Genomic DNA, 6,591 nt, shown 5'->3' on the forward strand with positions numbered 1-6,591 from the left:
CCAAATTTAGTTTTGAGACGAGGTGAGTCAAGCTTTTTCGAGTCGAGCTAGCTAACTCGACTCGTGTACAGCTCTATATTCAACAGACCACTCCTATATTAAAATAGGATTATCTCCTTGTTTGTTAAAACAAGACAATGGATAGTCGGATGATAGTTTCCATTATCAACTATCCAAAAAATGTCTACCAATTTGATGATCAAAAATAAAAATAAATTTGTTGATGATATATTTAAACTGGAAAACATAATTGGACGACTTAATTTGAATTGCTTATGTACTAAGCATTTAATTTATAACTGCATGTTTGTCATTGACTGGACACTGCCAGATTAAGTGGCCCACCCAAATCACCAATTGCCCTATTTTTTTTGTCATGGCCCTAACACGATGTGATGGATCTAATAGATTTTAATAGCAAATTAGGACCGAGATCACCTTGGTTGGTATGATCAGTGCGCAGGGATATCTCAAACCACACTACTTGTGGGTTATCACCTATGTACATGTGAATTTTTCTATCCCCAATATTTAAAGTAAAATTGTATTAAATACTCAAATAATTCTCGCTCAGACTTTTTGGTATGTTTGTATTTTATAGTCATACTTTGGTGTTTGCCGAACTGAAACTATACGTCGAATTGCTAACTATTACTGTGACGATTGTCATTGAGATCTTAAAAATCTTGTAATATTTTTATAGAGAGTTCATGATGATATGATTTTCAAAAACTATGAAGTTCTTAAAATTATCACAAATTTACAATGAAATTGTCACAATTTTATTGAAATAAATGTTTTAGAAATTAATATACTTTTAATTCATATTTTACAATTTTAAATTTATTTATTGATGTATAATAAATACTTTTTTTAAAAACATTCATGGAGATTTTTTAACGCCCTGATTTTTCCCAACTTGGGAATTAGACGGCCATTTGGCATTACATTTGATTTTGCAATTTAAGTGCATATATGTGTGTGTATTTACATGTGTTTAGGACAAAAATGAGTGATTTTAGGTCCACCAAAACCACCCGAGTTGTGAGTTTTGGAAAATACGGACAGACCCCCATGGTGCCATCGTGAAAATGAATGTTTTTGGGGTGGTGGGGCATGGTGCAACTGTGAAAATTAAGATTTTTTGGACAGCGAGCAACGGTGCCCTCATTGTCATCTATTATTCAATAATAGACAATAATGTTTAGCAACAGACGATTTCATTGCACTAACTTCAAATTTTCATATCTTTTTTTTTTTTTTTTTTAAAATTCAAATCCAATTGAGGTGATTTAAAAGTCATATTAAACTCAACGAGTTGTTATTATGCATTAGCGGGGTTGACATCTATTACGGGATCTTGAGTCGTGATTATGCCTTGAATTTAAAGAGGCCCGAAGACATCCATAATGCAAGATCACAGGGTTCTCGCCATCCGATTGGCTCGAAACTTTATACATGGCTTGAGGACCAAAAATTAATCGTACACGTCAAATTTCAGCCATTGGATCCCTCTGGAAGTGGCCCAACGGACAGATCAGCCCATATATCAAGGATTTAGGGCCCGCCTGGTATCTGAAAATGCTTCAATCTTGGGCTCAACTCATTAAATGAGCTGACAAAATAAATGGATGGATCGGATCTTACATATACATCATAATGGATCCATCTTGTCTCCAATGCAATTTAAGTTACTTAGCTAGCTGCATCAATCCTTACCTAGTCAGGGGTCAGCAAGCGCTGACTCGCGCCTGTTTCTAAAAACGGCAGCAGCTGTTTTCGCTGCAGTAACGGACGGACGCGTCCCTTTTGCGGATCTAGTGGGCCCCAATGACTTTTCCGGATGATCAGCCGTCCCATCGTGTAGAGGGCCTCGAATACTACAAAATCTTACTGAATTTTACACCCATGCATGCACATGTGCGCGATATAGAGGCCACAAACAGGCAGGTCCTACGATGTTCAAAATGATTTTTGGCGTGATTTCTTCTCCGGGCCTCGTGAATGGACATTCAAAACCACCTATTATTGACTAAAATTTCGTCTTGAATCCAATGGACGGAGTGAATTTTCAGACGTGACTCTGTGGGGCCCACCGATCAACGCTACAAGGTGCGAAATGTAAGACCCGTATCAAACCGTACCATTCCATAAACTTCTACGGTTCCCTCTAATCGAGTTTCGGCGACCCAGGACGAGTAGATAGCATTTGGCGCATGCTCTTGAGTCACATCCTATAAAATCCGAGCCGACTCAAAATGAGACCTATGTCATTTGCCGTTGCAACGCCCAATTCGCGAAACGACGAAAAATGACGCAATACGATGCATCCTAAAATTATAAGATCCGCCCATGCATTATCAATCCTATCGCTAATTGTGGGACCCACCTACCCCTATTGTTGTACTTTCCTAGAAAAAAATAATTACTATGATGTCACCCTAGGGTGACATCACCCTACCCTACCACCTTACCTTCCCTTTTCCCCATAAGTCAAACTCATTAATTCCCCTTTACCTCACCATCCCTCTCTCCCATCACTCCCTTACATCATTTCTCTCTTTCACTTCTCTCCATTCCAAGCAATCCCTCCATGGAGCAACCCACGTCCATGGCTCCCATGAGAGAGCTAGTGTGGCCCACCTCCCTATCTCCCATCTCCACCATCCAATGATCATCTCCACCATTGAAATTGTTTCTTTGGGGCTCTATCATGCATTGGCGGAAGAAGGAAGAAGAGATCTCGAGGTGGGTGCTCCTTTCTTTTCCTCTCATTTTTTGTGTGATGTGTGGCCCACTTGGATGAATCCCATCTTGAGGTATGTTTTATCCCAACCATACAAGTCATGTGGACCCTACTTTATAGTGATGGAAACACACAAATATCAAGTTGATTTAAATATGGTGGGCCACGTTCATGTGGGACCCACCTTGGTGACACGTGGACCACCTACACGTAGGACCCACTATAATGATTGTGTTATACCTATGCTGTCCAACGTCCAAGGGACGCTGGACAGGGAGTGGCTAAAGTGGTGTGCGTGCACGGAAATGGTGGTGTACTAATAAGCAAAGGAGAGGAAGAAGAATAGTATTTGGAGGTGGGCTGCTCATGCAGGCCCCACCTTGATGTATGTATAAAATCCACGCCGCCCATTTCCCTTCTCATCTCATTTTAGGCGTTGAGCCAAAAGATGAGGCTAATCTAACAATCAAGCGGGCCATACTGTAGGAAATGGTAATTTTTACCGTTGAAAACTCACCCAACGATTCTACATGCTGAAAAATACTCAATATTGGTCTTGTTTGGTCAATATTGAGCCGTGAGATGCAATGGTCAGGATAGATTTTCCTGATGAGGGCCCCACCTAAGAAATTCCCTAGAAAAATTGGATTTAGAGAAAAAAAAAAAACACAGAATCATAAGGCAGCAACGCTGCTGCTGTCAGAAGACTGCATGGGCGGGCGGACGGCCTGGCTGGACCTCACGGCTCCAGCCGTGGGCCCCACGTGATGCATTTTGAACATCGAAACCGTGCATTTGATGGGTCCCCATGGACCAAAGACCTATAAAAAATTAGTCGTATATCGAACTCGGTGGGCCATACCATCTAAAATCATGTGATAACATGCCTAAAAATATAAAATCATCTGGTGGGGCCTCCTTGAGTTTTGGATGTGATTGAAACTTGGTTTGGACCCCTAATTTTATGGGACACATATAATGGATGGAGTAGATCTGGTTAATGTGGGTCCCACCTAGGATAAAAGAAAAAAAAATAAATAAATATGCATGCATGTACATTGACGTCCAGACTCTCTGGACGTCCAACGTTAAGTAGGGAGGGTCCCATTGGCCCCAATGGTGGACCCTACCATGATGTATGTTCTACATCCATGTCATTCATTTAATAGGTTCCCTTTTTTGATACGTTGGTTCTAAAAATCAGTCATAAAAAGTTCTCGTATGGCCCACACCATCACCTTTCATGCGGTGGTATGTCAAGCCACATGGAATCAACTGCTGGGGTCCACATGCAGCTTGGATCCACCTGAAACTCGGTTTGGACCCTTAAATTGGTGGGACACACATAATGAATGGGTGGGATTTGTGAACTACATCATGGTGGACCCTAGGATCACATAACCGTACCAAAAGTTTGGTGGACAAATAAATATTACAGTGGCTCAGTCCACGTGACCTTATAAAGAGGTTGTATGGCAAGTAAACATTGCAGGGGATCCAGGCCCATGTGACTTTATCAATAATTGGATGCAAGTAAACATTTCGGGTCCCATGATCATGTGACCCTATCACAAGGTTGAAAAAACAATAATAATAATAATAATAATAAATAAATAGGGAATAAGTTGGAATACACCCAGGTCCGTATGACCTTATCAACGAGTTTGAATGGAAATAAACATTTTGGTGGGCCCTAGGTCTATAAGACCTTATCAACAGTTGGATGCAAATAGATGTTATAGTGGCCCAAGTTGGATGATAAATAAATATCACAGTTGGGCCCTAGGCCCATGTGACCCTATGGCTAGTTTGGATGGAAGATAAACATCATGTTGGCCTCATTTTGGATGGACGGTATGTTGGGCCCTAGGTTGGGTGGAAAATAAACATTTTGGTGGGTCTTACTTAAGACCTATTTATGTATGTGTTGTGTCCACAACTGTGGACCTCCATCATGGAACATGTGACTTATCTATTCCTTCCATCCCTATGGGACCCACTATGATGCATGTGTTTCATCCAACCGTCCAACCATTTTTGGAAAATGATCCTTTTTTTTTAGGTTTGGGACGAAAATAAGTCAAATTTACTTATCAAGTGGACCATAGTGCACGGTGAGGATTGAACGGCTATCTTTGAAATCTTGAGACCCTATGATTAGATTAGATGGGAAATAAATGTTATGGCGGACCTTGAAAATTTTAGTAGTGGAAATCATTATCACCACTTATATTGAGTGTGGCCCATTTAACATACATGGGGCCCATTGATGTGGCCAATTTGATGTATGTATGACCATGTTATGAGGCCTACTTTGATGTATGTTGTGGCCCATTTGTCAGAGCCCACTTTGATGTATCTTTATCCACGCCATCCAGGGCAGCCACCCCATTATGATATATATCGGGGCCCATGGGTCGAGGCCCATTAGTGCAGCTGTGATCGACCCACTTGATGTGTACGAGGCCCATTAGGGCGGCCCATTGATGTAGGCCTATTGTGACATGTATTAGGCCCATGACGCCGTGACCCATTTGATGTGTATAAGACCCAGGGGTAGGGCCCACATATTATGTATTTGAAGCCCATGAGCAGAGCCCTCCTGAGGTTTATATATGGGCCCCATTAATTTGGCCCACTTGTATTTGAGGCCCACGGGTTGCGGCCCATGGGTCGTGGCCCATTGTGATATATACTCGGCCCATACGTCGTGGCCCATTGAGATGTGTTTCAGACCCATTTAGTGAGGCCATTGTGAAATATTCCTACTCTTGTGATGAGGCCCATTGAGATGTATTTTGGCTCATTGATGCGGCCCACTTGTTGAATTGAGGCCCATTGGTGTGGCGTGCGTCCCAATGTATCGACCCACCGCGATGTGTAGGTCCACGCCTTCTGTATGTGTAAGGCCCACTGTGATGAATCTGTTTGAGGCCCACTTGTTGGATATTTAGGCCCATCTTATGTTTGACCTATGTGGACCACTCATTGGGAGCAATGTTGGTTAAATGTCCACATTCTTATAGGCGATGATGGTTGGATGCCCACATTGTGGCCTTCCCTTAGGCCTTATCAGGCCCATTCCCATCATTCTCTTAGTGGGTTAACCCACAATAAGTGGGCCCCATTTACCATGGACGGATGGCTCCATGCTAACCGATTTGATATAACCATGGTCGAAAGTTGATCTTTATTATGATTGATCAGATGTTCATCTATGGACCCATCTTGTCTATTTTGACCTGGTCGTGGTGTTGATTATCGGTCGATTGGTCTTAATTATCGATGTAGATTATCGGTGTCGATTTGTCGAAGTCGATTGTATTGGCCGATTCCAATTTCGAGGCCGAATCCGAGTATCGAATTCGATTGCCATGGCCGATTGTCCCTTATATGATGTATATGTGACCGTAGTTGAGGCCATTGTGATATGTATTAAGCTTTATGATGCATGGTCCATTTAATGAATTCAAGACCCATGTGTAGGGCCCACATGTCCTGTGTTTGAGGCTTATGGGCAAGGCCCATTGTGATGTATATTAGACCCATGAGCAGGGTCCACCTGTTGTGTATATGTGGCCTTTGAGTAAGACCCATTGTGTTGTATATTAGGCCCTTGTGTGAGGCGTGGGCCCATTATATGTTTGACTCTATGTAGGCCATTCCTTGGGGGCAATGTTGGTTAAGTGTCCACATGGTCGAGGTCGATTATCGATGCTGGTTGTGGATACCGGTTATGAGTATGTGACAACATAGCATCATGATACATGCCCATACGCATCATCTGCATGTTTGTTATGAGAGGTGGTTGATCATTGCATATGTCATTGAGCATGTTGTTATGA

The sequence above is a fragment of the Magnolia sinica genome, chromosome 3, assembly GCF_029962835.1.
Source record: "Magnolia sinica isolate HGM2019 chromosome 3, MsV1, whole genome shotgun sequence".
NCBI classification, from domain to species: Eukaryota; Viridiplantae; Streptophyta; class Magnoliopsida; order Magnoliales; family Magnoliaceae; genus Magnolia; species Magnolia sinica.